The sequence below is a fragment of the Watersipora subatra genome, chromosome 7 (genome assembly GCF_963576615.1).
Source record: "Watersipora subatra chromosome 7, tzWatSuba1.1, whole genome shotgun sequence".
NCBI lineage: Eukaryota > Metazoa > Bryozoa > Gymnolaemata > Cheilostomatida > Watersiporidae > Watersipora > Watersipora subatra.
Window position 1 is genome coordinate 3,451,246 of NC_088714.1, and position 12,636 is coordinate 3,463,881.

Genomic DNA, 12,636 nt, shown 5'->3' on the forward strand with positions numbered 1-12,636 from the left:
ATGTTGTTATATGTTAAATACAAATAAATTCTCTGTCCAAAGACTTTTTTGTTACCCTGGTAGCACAGCTAGTATATATATATATATATTATATAAAAATTGTTTCCTCACCCCGGTTAACCCGTATGGGTGGTAGTAGTTTCTGCTCTAACTCGGGTCTCCTACCAGAGACCTGGGAGTTTGAACACTTGCCTCAAGATCTTAGCTGTTCCCAGTAGCGCACTTTTCTACAACTCACCTGAGTTGATTGCTGTTGGTATTTGGGCAAGCCACAAAGAAAGGGCAGCTAAAGGGCAGCCAAAGAATTCTTTAACTGCCCAAAGAATTCTTTGGCTGCCCAAAGATATTCTTTGGCTGCCCTATTTCTTTGGCTGCCCGAAGATATTTCTTTGGGCAGCCAAAGAAATATCTCCCTCTTGGAGAAGAGATTGAAAAATGCTGGGATGTAAGAACAACTGTAATCCCAGTAATCATTGGGGCACTGGGCGCAATAACACCGGCGCATAAAATGTGGCTTGCCCAAATACCAACAGCAATCCACTCAGGTGAGTTGCAGAAAAGTGCGCTATTGGGAACAGCTCAAACTTCCAGGTCTCTGGTAGGAGACCCGAGTTAGAGCAGAAACTACCACCCATACGGGTTAACCGGGGTGAGGAAACAATTTATATATATATATATATATATATATATATAAATCTGTAGCATGAGTATATGCTCCCTCACTTCAGTTTGGTTGAGCACTCTGTGAGAGCTGCGGCACTATTAGCCTTTGTGCAAAGCTCATCACTTTTGTGATTTGAGCACTTTGGTGTCAGCACATGGACTTTTTTAAAGTCTGTGAGGCAACCTAGTTGTTTCATGGCAGGAAGTCAACTCTCATTGGTAATGGGATTTGTGTCCCTTGCCTGCACTGATGAAGCTTCAATAGCCGAAACAGTACTGTCTGTAGCATGAGTATACAAATATATATATACGAATATATATACATATACAAATATATATATACATTGATGATGAAGAGGATGATGAGGAAATTGACTGGCACATGAAACCTCTTCATGGTGCTTACCACTGACAAATATCTAAGGTCGGCGATCTTCACCAGACATATATGTGGCTGAACAAAGGAAACCTGACGGCCAATACAGAGTCGCTACTCATGGCAGCCCAGGAGCAAGTGCTCCCAACAGGGCAACTCCAAACAAAAATCTATCACACTAGAGATGATCCTAGATGCAGACTGTGCAAAGATGCACCTGAGACCATCCAACACATTATCAGTGGATGCAAGCAGCTAGCAGGGAACGCATACACTGAGCGGCATAATCATGTCGAAGGTGTTGTGTATAGAAGTCTATGTGACGAGTATGGCCTTAATAAACCACAACACTGGTGGGAAACTCCTGATAAGGTCAATGAAAATGACCGCGCTAAGATCCTCTGGGACTTCTACATCCAAACTGACAAGCATGTCCTAGCAAACCAACCAGATATAGTGGTGGTGGACAAGGAGAACAAGAGGGCTACTATAATAGATGTAGCAGTACCCAATGACTACAATACAGCCAGCAAAGAAAAAGAAAAGGTAAAGAAATATCTCCCGCTTGGAGAAGAGATTGAAAAATGCTGGGATGTAAGAACAACTTTAATTCCAGTAGTCATTGGGGCACTGGGCGCAATAACACCGGCGCATAAAATGTGGCTTGCCCAGATCCCGGACAGCAATCAACTCAGGTGAGTTACAGAAAAGTGCGCTATTGGGAACAGCTAAGATCTTGAGGCGAGTGCTCAAACTCCCAGGTCTCTGGTAAGAGACCCGAGTTAGAGCAGAAATTACCACCCGTACGGGTTAACCGGGGTGAGGAATATATATATACATATATATATATATATATATATATATATATATATATATATATATATATATATATATATATATATATATATATATATATATATATATATATATATATATATATATATATAATGACAGCCCAGGAGCAAGTGCTCCCAACAAGGCAACTCCAAACGAAAATCTATCACACTAGAGATGATCCTAGATGCAGACTGTGCAAAGATGCACCTGAGACCATCCAACACATCATCAGTGGATGCAAGCAGCTAGCAGGGAACGCATACACTGAGCGGCATAATCATGTCGCAGGTGTTGTGTATAGAAGTCTATGTGACGAGTATGGCCTTAATAAACCACAACACTGGTGGGAAGCTCCTGGTAAGGTCAATGAAAATGACCGCGCTAAGATCCTCTGGGACTTCTACATCCAAACTGACAAGCATGTCCTAGCAAACCAACCAGATATAGTGGTGGTAGACAAGGAGAACAAGAGGGCTACTATAATAGATATAGCAGTACCCAATGACTACAATATAGCCAGCAAAGAAAAAGAAAAGGTAGAGAAATATCTCCCTCTTGGTGAAGAAATTGAAAAATGCTGGAATGTAAGAACAACTGTAATCCCAGTAGTCATTGGGGCACTGGGCGCAATAACACCGGCGCATAAAATGTGGCTTGCCCAAATACCAACAACAATCAACTCAGGTGAGCAGGTGAGTCACAGAAAAGTGCGCTATTGGGAACAGCTAAGATCTTGAGGCGAGTGCTTAAACTCCCAGGTCTCTGGTAGGAGACCCGAGTTAGAGCAGAATTTACCACCCATACGGGGTATCCGGGGTGAGGAAACAATTTTTTTTTATATATATACATGTATATATATATATATATATATATATATATATATATATATATATATATATATATATATATATATATATATATATATTAGCTGTACTACCCGAAACCCAGTACAAATGTAAAAATGAGTAATCGTACTGTCTTGGTCTGACAAAATCATGTTTATGGATATAAGCTATAGGTATCCATCTTATGCCCTATACATGGAGGGAAATACAATAGCGCAAGTAGACATGCCCATCATAAAATACAATGTGAGCGTGTTGGCAATTTGCCAGAGCCGACTCTGCATTGAGCAGAGAGAATGTCGAAGCTCCTACCAAAATAATAAAAATCTCCGCATGAAAAGAATTTGCCTTGACCGCAATGGAACCTTTCGGAAAACCAAAAATAGAATTATTAAAAAACACAAAAAGCGTCGTGTTTCATAGAGGTAATAGAATTCATGAAGTTGCAAATAATACGTCATTTAGTCTGTGCATACGCTATACGGTATATGATAGTGTCTTTGATCAATACACCTTGTATAGCTCAGTGATAAAGCGTGGGAATTTAAAACTTGCGGTCGCAATTTCCGTGAGTTCAAATCCATCATGAGGGATTTTTAATTCCAAGATTTAATAGCTATAGCTGGACATACACAGACACAAACAGACGCACAAACTTTGGGAAATATATAGATAGACTAGCTGTACTACCCGACGTTGCCCGGGAAATAAGAAAGTCTTTGGACAGAAAATTTATTGATATTTAATATATAACATTTGCCATTCTAACTTTTAAACTGCATGTCATGAGAAAAGTGTGTCGTGTAGTTGAAATAAATTGAGAGAAAATAAAAACAACTGTAAAGGTTTTCAAACTTTGTCAAAATTTGTGTACATACATGTATATACGTGTACAGTTAGTATATATGTATTCTAGCTGTACACGCATATACATGCATGTATATACGTGTACAGCTAGTATGAATGTATACTAGCTGTACACGTATATACATGTATGTACATGAACTAGAACCCTTTGGCATGTACCTTCACTGGTTTATTTAACTAAAAGCATGATAAACTCAGGCGTATGACTTCAGTAGTATATGAAGTAACTATTCTGGACCAAAATTTTTCGGGTGGCATTTTTCGTCTAAAGATGGAAAAAATCTAGAATTTTAAAAAGTATTCAAAAGTTCCCATTTTTTGAAAGATGAAAAAATCTAGAATTGTTTTCAAAATCCTTGGGATTTTGAAAAAATGGAGAAATGGAAAAGAGAGTTAGAAAGAGACACGGCTGTCACAAAGTGACACGCAACTGCAGGACCTAAGTGCTGGTCACGCTTGCCATTTGTACCTCCTTTATTATACAAAATTCTTTAAGCCTCTGATTGTCTATTTATTATACACTTTTCTTTAAGACATCAATCGATTTGACTGAACATTAGGTCATTTGATGTAGGGTTAAAGAAAACTGTATAATAAATAACAATGCCAATTACAATCAGAGGAAAAACATACGGAGCTTCGCATACTGCAGTGCATAAGATTAGTGCAATACCAAAGGAAATACCGCATGTGTGCCTAAGCAAAGAATCAAAACCAACAAGGTTTGGCACATATATAGTCAGTGTAATTAATATGGATACTGACGAAGAATACAAAGTGTATATGCCCGAGTATATAGCAAAAGAGGCTCTGCCATACAGGGAGTTTGTCTACTGCGGGCTTGTAAAGAAAACTGATGGCAGTGGACTCTCATATCACTGCGTAGAATGGCTAGAGTAAATTTGAATTTAAAACATTTTTACTAAGAAAAATAGTGCGACTGACAATCATTTTTAAAGTCTGTTGACTTTAAAAATTATCTTTAAAGCTTTTCTATAAAATCCGTCAACCGATTTTAAAATCCGTCAACCGATTGTTACAAAGATTGCAAAGATTGCGAAGATTGTTACAAAGATTGCAAAGATTTTTACAAAAATTGTTGAGGTTTGCGAAGATTGTTACAAAGATTGCAAAGATTTTTACAAAAATTGTTGAGGTTTGCGAAGATTGCAAAGATTGTGAAGATTGTTACAAAGATTGTTACAAAGATTTTTACAAAAATTGTTGAGGTTTGCGAAGATTGTTACAAAGATTGCAAAGATTTTTACAAAAATTGTTGAGGTTTGCGAAGATTGCAAAGATTGCAAAGATTGTGAAGATTGTTACAAAGATTGTTACAAAGATTTTTACAAAAATTGTTGAGGTTTGCGAAGATTGCAAAGATTTTTACAAAAATTGTTGAGGTTTGCGAAGATTGTTACAAAGATTGCAAAGATTGCAAAGATTGTTACAAAGAACATAAAATAAAATCCGTCGACATGAAATAAAATCCGTCGACATAAAATAAAATCCATCGACATAAAATAAATGGACAAGCTAAAGAAACTATATTATTCGCCGTCTGGCTATCAGCGTGGTAAGACAGCTGCTAGGAAGCTGCATGAAAAAATCCCCGAGTTGAAACGAAGTCAGATTCAAAACTGGCTTGACCGTCAACCCATCTACCAGATTTACAAGGCAAAGCCAAAGCGTATAAAATTTCCCCACTACAGCCAAGACAAACCAAACCATACTCACCAAATTGATCTGCTGAGCCTTCTCACTGACAAGGGGTACAAGTACGCGCTGACAGTGGTGGACATCGCTTCTAGGTACAAAGAGGCGGAGCCACTCAAAAAGAAAACAGCGGCTGATACGGTTGAGGCTATTAAATGTATATATAATAGGTCACCACTGGAATATCCAAAAGAAATAATGTCTGACAAGGGGCGTGAGTTTATGGGAACTTTCACAGAGCTGATGAACGAGAAAGGCATAAAAATATCTAGAAGCCTTAATAAGAAAAAGGTAGCGTTTGTAGAGCGTTTTAATAGAACGTTGTCAGAAAGATTGTTCGCTCACCAGTACGCTGAGGAAATTAAAACTGACAAGACCAACCGAGAGTGGGTAAAGAGGTTGCCGGGTGTAGTGGCTGCGATAAATGATGAAGAAACTAGTATGATAAATATGAAACCGGTGGATGCTATAAAACTTGACAGTGTAACACAACCCGAGTATGACGAGGTCACTGAAGACTTGCCGATAGACTCATTGGTGCGGTATTTGTACAAACCCGGAGAAGAGCACAATGACACGCGGTACAGAGCCACTGATGCCATTTGGTCAGTAGACGTATACACCATAGATGAGATTCGTTCAGCTGAGAATCAACCATCCGTGTACACGCTCCAAGGCATTGATGACCGAACGTTTACTGCGGAGCAGCTGCAAGTTGTACCACCCGATACGGAAGGATTAGATATACAATAAATGACGGAAAAAATATATCCGAAACTGCCGACAGCGCCTCCGGATGGAGGTTTTGAGTGGTACAACAGAGTGCGCGACATTCGCAATGAGCTGCAGGTTCTGAGAGACAATCGGAATGGTTATTACAAGAAATACAGCAAGGCGGTAAGTGGTCTACAGAATGCTCAAATAACTCTATCGTCACTGGCCGCCGTGGAATCGACAGCTGGTATCGCAACATCCCTTACTATAGTAGGGCTGCCCATTGGTGTGGTACTAACGGGTCTAGGTGTTGCGTCAGGTCTGATGGCTGCGGTACTGACACCCATAGCGAAGCACTGCACCAAGAAAAAGGTCAAGCACGCCAAGAAGCGCGCCATTCTGAGCACTGGCATATCCGTGCTAAACAAAAAGATCTCGCGCGTGCTGGATGATAACTTTATTAATGACGCGGAGTTTGAGGACATTGTGAATGAATACAATGCCGTACGCCGCGAGCTCGAGTCTTTTGACGTTGACAAAATAAGAGCGGAGGCTAAAGAAGAGCTAACTCAGCAGCTGCTTCAGCGTATGCCTCGCGCAAAAGAAGCTGAACAGTAAACCTCGTAAATTTTATACTCGAGAGTATAAAATTTTTATTTAAATATATTTGCGGGCAGTCCGGCGTCTTGTAGTTTCTTTAGAACAAAGCTAGCCGTTGCAATTTCTGCGGACAGCATCGCGAGACTTTTGACTTTCATTTCGACGGGTCTATCCTTGAAACCCAGTTCCTTGACCGCTTTTCTAGTGACTACTAAACCTGTAGCTAACAAAGCACCTTGGTACAGCGCGTTACCAATATCCTTGAGAGTGTTGTTTATCTGCGCCATTTATTATACTAGAATATTCTCGCTTTTACGGCGGGAGTTGGTGTAGGCTTTGGCTCAGTGGGCGTTGGTGTAGGCTTTGGTGTGGGAGCTGGTGTAGGCGTTAGTGCTAGTGGCTTTGTGTACCATTGCCAACCTATCAACAGTAGAGCTATACCGAGACCGACGGTTGTCCATGCGTGTTCAGTTTCTTTGGGATGTTCAGTTTCTTCGGGATGTTCAGTTTCCTGGGTCGCGGAGAGCTCATCGTTAATGTCGCTCAGAGGTTCTAGAGGAGTCTGCATCGGCGTCATCCTCTTGGGGTTCTTCTTGACCGTTGTCATTTATTTCTAGAGAATTTCCTACCCACTTGTAGTCGATGTGGTTGGCAGTAGTGAGCAGTACTGAGAAAGGGGCCAAATACATTCCGTAGTCGTAGTAGAATGGCGGGAAATATTCTTTGAGGAATGCCTCGACAAAGACGTCTTTGTTTAGTTCAGCTTCCAGTTCCACCTCATCTACAGACACGACTCTAGACACAGATTTTGTCCAGAGTTTGGCGAACACCTTGGATACGTTACCGGCAACGTTGTCAATGATGCTCTGCTCGTGTTTGAGATATAACTTTTTAACTTCCTTCTCTGACATTTTGGCAAGGTCTTCTTCCGTCTTGACGCGTGCCTTTACCAGCCTTTTTCGATAGTTGGCATCATGTACTGATGTCTCTTCAGCCTGCTCCGGTAGTGAAATTGTCGGTTCCATTTTATTATACAACCGTTTCCATGTCAGGTAGCACTTGATGATTACAAAGCTCCCAAGAGAAAAGCAGAGTGAACCCGTCGCGTAGAATATTTGTTCAATCATTTGCTAAGGATCAAATACTGTCCAAGGTCAGTGTTGACAAACAGCATAAAAGTATTTACTAGTCCAGCCTTTATTTCAGTGTGGCGCTCTGACGGGATAATGTCATTCTCGCTGGTAAGAGTCTCAAAAGACTTTTTACAAGTGTTTTTGGTTATCAAGACCCAATGAATATTTTCTCTAAAATCTTTGGGAGCCGAAACGTAGCGCTGCGTTATGAACCAAGTGGTTAGGTTGGCATGGCGCCCGCTAAAAGCGATCTTGCTGAGTGATGTGCGGTGTTTGTTGAGGTCCTTTTCCGCGCTGCAGTCGTCAATGATGATGAGCGACTTTTTACCCGACAGTTGGCCGCCTTTGGAGTGTCGCTTGATTAGGCTTTCTAGGTTGTCAACCAAGTTACCGTTGCACAAAACTGTGCACCTATTCAGCCAAGGACGATTGTAAGTCTTGTTGTCATGGAATGTGGGACAGATGATAAAAATGTGATCAAAAGCATGAAGGTAATACCTTTCAATTACATTTAGCGCGTGATAAGTCTTACCCGAGTTTGTTCGTCCGCAAATGATTGCGTTGTGCGGATGCTTTGGAAGTAAATTGTCCATTTATTGTTCGATATTACTCAGTTGGTTATTTACAAAAGATACACGCTTGTCAGTCACTAGAAATACAAACGCTTTGCCATCGTCTTGCGTTACATCTTTTGATAGCTTAAGCTTGACATAGTCTTTGATCTGTCGACCCGTCCCACTTGATCTTTCATCATTCAAAGTCCTCATATCTATAATTAAACAAAACTTGTCCGTGTAAAATTTTTCTTGGTTGATGAACGCTTCTCCTCCATCACCAAAGTACTTGACCGCGTTCTCATACGAGTAGGGAGCTAAGTAATTTGATGTAAATTGCTGGTTTGTTGCGCCGTCTATATTTAGTCCGACATCTTTTAGCATCGGATTCCAAAATGTAGTGTCAACAGAGTTATCCTTCTTGAAAAACACCACGATCGCTCGAAGACTTTCATAGCTCGCGTTTATGTTTATTTCAAACTCGGACTCTTCTTTTTGTATATCCTTGGTCGTGTGAGATTTGTAATCGTTGATAATGTGACTATGATTAGAATATTTTTGTTTAATACCTTCAGCCAAACTGGGTTCTAAAATGTAGTCATATTCTAAGCAGAGGTTGGTCAGCGTATACTTACCCGCGGCGAATTTGATATGAAACTCTACATTGTTTTGGATCGCCTGCGGAGTAAAGGCGGCGTAAGTCAAAAATGATCCTAGGTGAAAAGAATATCTCTCACCGTGAATCTTTGTGAGAATGTCTTCAGCCGCGCCGTTTATTGAATGTCGTTTCTTTTTAGTCGCTGTAGACTGAATACCTCTATGCGTAAGATCGTAAGTATACTTTTGCTTCGAATGCCAAAACTCTCTATATATCGCTAGATGAGCGTAGTTGGATATGTCGGATATAGTTTGACCATTTATGGTCATCTTAAACTTTTCTACGATCGCCGATGTAAGGTGATCGGGAATGTCCGCTTCAGTTCCATCGCTGGCTAGTTTGAAATTGTAGGTTAGATTAAGCAATTTGGGGTAAAGAACTGTATTGGGCGTTAGCTGGGGCATTTTAATTACTAGCTCATCGCTAGGACTCGCTGTAGATGGATTGTGCACGACTCGCGCTCGCATCTTGTGCTCTTTTAGACCCTGCCTGTCTCTCGCGGACAGGTTATGGTTTAATTCTCCTGTATACATTTATTATAATAAATAAATATGGAATTGGAAGGTAAAGACTTTAACCTCAATGTCGATGAAATCCCGGGAGAAACATCATTTATCGAGCCCGCATCATCATTTACCGAGCCGCGCATTCATGAACAAAATGATGCGATATCCAAGGCGAATAATTGGCTCGCTCAAGCTGACTTGCCCAGCATTGATGAAATAATTTTAAAAAAGGGGAAAGGTAGGGTTGTAGATAAACGATTGTTTTCGGCTATTGTTGAAGTCGTAAAACCCCGAGATGTTGATGGAATAAATGCGGCTATAAATATTTATGATGAATACTCGCGGCGCGGAGGTACTTATGATGACTTTGTTAGTAAAAGGTTTCTTACGCGAGAAGAAATTGATAGCTATCTCGCCTCTTCTATAGATAGTGTACCTAATCCTCCCGTTAACACGCCGGGTGTAGACACGCACACGCAAAATACAATCGGTGTAAAACTATCCAAGCTGGATATATACTCTGGTATAGATCATTCCAAGTTTGTTCCGATGGATGACGGTGGCCTCACGGTAAAAACGAGCAAAGGCTCGCAAATGTTGACTTATGTGCGTAACCCTGAGCTTTTTGTCAAGAATCCAAAGATCCCAACCGCGGAATATCAAGGACTTTTTGGCTTGAACAAAGACGAATACACGAAAAGAGTAGAAAAAGCCAATGCTAGAACCATCGCTCCGGTGGATGAAGAAGTGGATGCGGATCAAAGCAATTTGACTGACTTCAAGTCATGGCTATCTAAACAGGGAGACACGGTGAAAGACCGAGCAAAAAATTTCATAGATCGGCTCAAAAGTAACAGAAAAACATCAGAGTTTAATTATCGCGAAGAATTTGAAATGAGTGATATAGCGGGAAGGTTACCGGAACGAGAGTTAGTAGCTATTGATCAGAGATTTCAAACTATAGAAGGACAAATATCAGTGGCTGTGTCAAAAGCTGCGAACCTGACAGAGCAGATACAACAACTCGATGCTAAAGAGGACAAATCTCCTAATGAACTCGCAAAGTTGCAACAACTAAAAGAAGAGTTGGATGCGCAAAACGGTTTAATCAGTGATCTAAAAGGAGACCTTTCGGATAATACAGCAAAGATGTGAAAGCAGCGCAACCTAATTTTAGGCATTGGTGGTGGGTTAGCCGCTGGAGGAATTTTAACGGCCATATTCGAAGCGGTAGCGAATGCGTTGGGATCTGATGCGGTAAAAGATCTTATTCCTAAATCTACCGATCCGAAGGATATTATCGAAAGCGGCATTGGCAAAATTATCAAGAAAAATCTGGAAGACTTGGCCGCGTACTTTCATGACAGATATCTAAACACTTCCGGCGCAGTACAAGCATTTTGGCACATGATGGAAAATGCTGTAGATTATCTCGAAAGCAACTTGTGGATAATCATCGCCGCGGCATTAACTTTGTTAGCGTATGAAATAAATAAGCACAGATAAATCTTTTATGACGCCATAAAAGATTGTTACAAAGATTGTTACAAAGATTGCAAAGATTGTTGAGGTTTGCGAAGATTGCAAAGATTGCGAAGATTACAAAGATTGCGAAGATTGTTACAAAGATTGCAAAGATTGTTACAAAGATTGCAAAGATTGCGAAGATTGCGAAGATTGCAAAGATTTTTACCAAAATTGTTGAGGTTTGCGAAGATTGTTACAAAGATTGTTACAAAGATTTTTACAAAAATTGTTGAGGTTTGCGAAGATTACAAAGATTGCGAAGATTGTTACAAAGATTGTTACAAAGATTTTTACAAAAATTGTTGAGGTTTGCGAAGATTGCAAAGATTGTTACAAAGATTGCGAAGATTGCGAAGATTGCAAAGATTGCAAAGATTTTTACAAAAATTGTTGAGGTTTGCGAAGATTGTTACAAAGATTTTTACAAAAATTGTTGAGGTTTGCGAAGATTACAAAGATTGCGAAGATTGTTACAAAGATTGTTACAAAGATTTTTACAAAAATTGTTGAGGTTTGCGAAGATTGCAAAGATTGTTACAAAGATTGCGAAGATTGCAAAGATTGCAAAGATTTTTACAAAAATTGTTGAGGTTTGCGAAGATTGTTACAAAGATTTTTACAAAAATTGTTGAAGTTTGCGAAGATTGCAAAGATTGTTACAAAGATTGCAAAGATTGTTGAGGTTTGCGAAGATTGCAAAGATTGTTACAAAGATTTTTACAAAAATTGTTGAGGTTTGCGAAGATTGTGAAGATTGTTACAAAGATTGCAAAGATTGTGAAGATTGTTACAAAGATTGCAAAGATTTTTACAAAAATTGTTGAGGTTTGCGAAGATTGTTACAAAGATTGCAAAGATTTTTACGAAAATTGTTGAGGTTTGCGAAGATTGCAAAGATTGTTACAAAGATTGCGAAGATTGCGAAGATTGTTACAAAGATTTTTACCTTATTGGATTAGCGCAAAACCTCCTACACCCGCAGCCGTGGCAGCACCTACAAAAACTCGCTCATATTTTTTTTGTTCAGAGCTAGGGGTGTAATCTAAAGAAGGCGCTTTTAAATCAGGGTGAGGTAGTGTAGGCTTTTCACCGTAGAGCTTTTCATAAGTATCAAAGGCCGAATTTACCGAGTATATTTCATCGGTAGCCTCCTGCTTTCGAGCATTTTGCTCGTTTAGCCAATCTTGGTTTTTGGCTCGTTTGATGTTGTAATCCGCTTGTTCAGCGTTTAGCTTTTCTAACGCCGCATTATGTCTCTTGGCTTCTTCCTGAGCTCCATTTTTATCAATCTTTGAAAAAAGATAATTTCCACCGGCGAACGCTAAAGAGTTTACGACGGCTCCCACTACCATAATCGCGATACTAGCCATTTATTATATCTCATAAAATACTATAAGCTCTTTTATATCAGTACTGGATACAACACAGGTCACAATTCCGTCTAGCTGAAGATTGATCGCGTGTAGTTTATTAGTTAACACCCCGGAATATGTAACAATTTCGGATTTGTCATTAAAAAATTGTACATCTAACCTCACAACGGATGAGTATGGCCAGTAGAGAATAATATCTTTGATATTTCCACCTCGAGGAATAACTAGCTGAAACAAGGCTTTTTTATCAGAAACACTTATCCGCTT